We start from the raw sequence: 548 nt of genomic DNA, 5'->3' as shown, positions 1-548 counted from the left end.
GACAGAGGGGACAGAGGGGACAGAGGGGACAGAAGGGGACAGAAGGGACAGAAGGGACAGAAGGGGACAGAGGGGACAGAAGGGGACAGAGGGGACAGAAAGGGACAGAAGGGGACAGAGGGGACGGAAGGGGCCTTGCCCTGAGCGTCTCCCACATCGCCCGCCCCGTCCGTGCGGCAGCGGCAGCTCCTGTTGCCCTCGCGGTTTCGGTTGTGTGGAGCTCAGGCGTCCCAGGGTAGCGGGCGCGGAGAAATCGCAGCGGGGTGGGTGTTCGGCACCGTGAAATCTTCGGGGGGATTTTTGTTTGTTTTATTTTTCGTGTTCTCCAATGTCAGACATATAGGGAAGAATTTTTTTACAAAAAGGGGGGTGAGGCGTTGGCACAGGTTGCCCAGAGAAGCTGTGGTAGCCCCTTCCCTGGAAGTGTCCAAGGCCAGCTTGAACAGGGCTTGGAGCAGGCTGGTCTAGTGGGTGGCATCCCTGCTGTGGAATGGGGATTGGAACTAGACGGCCTTTAAATGTTCCTTCCAACCCAAACCATTCTATGA

Source organism: Corvus brachyrhynchos, unplaced genomic scaffold, assembly GCF_000691975.1.
Source record: "Corvus brachyrhynchos isolate BGI_N302 unplaced genomic scaffold, ASM69197v1 scaffold116, whole genome shotgun sequence".
Lineage (NCBI taxonomy): Eukaryota > Metazoa > Chordata > Aves > Passeriformes > Corvidae > Corvus > Corvus brachyrhynchos.
This window is presented reverse-complemented; position numbering follows the sequence as displayed.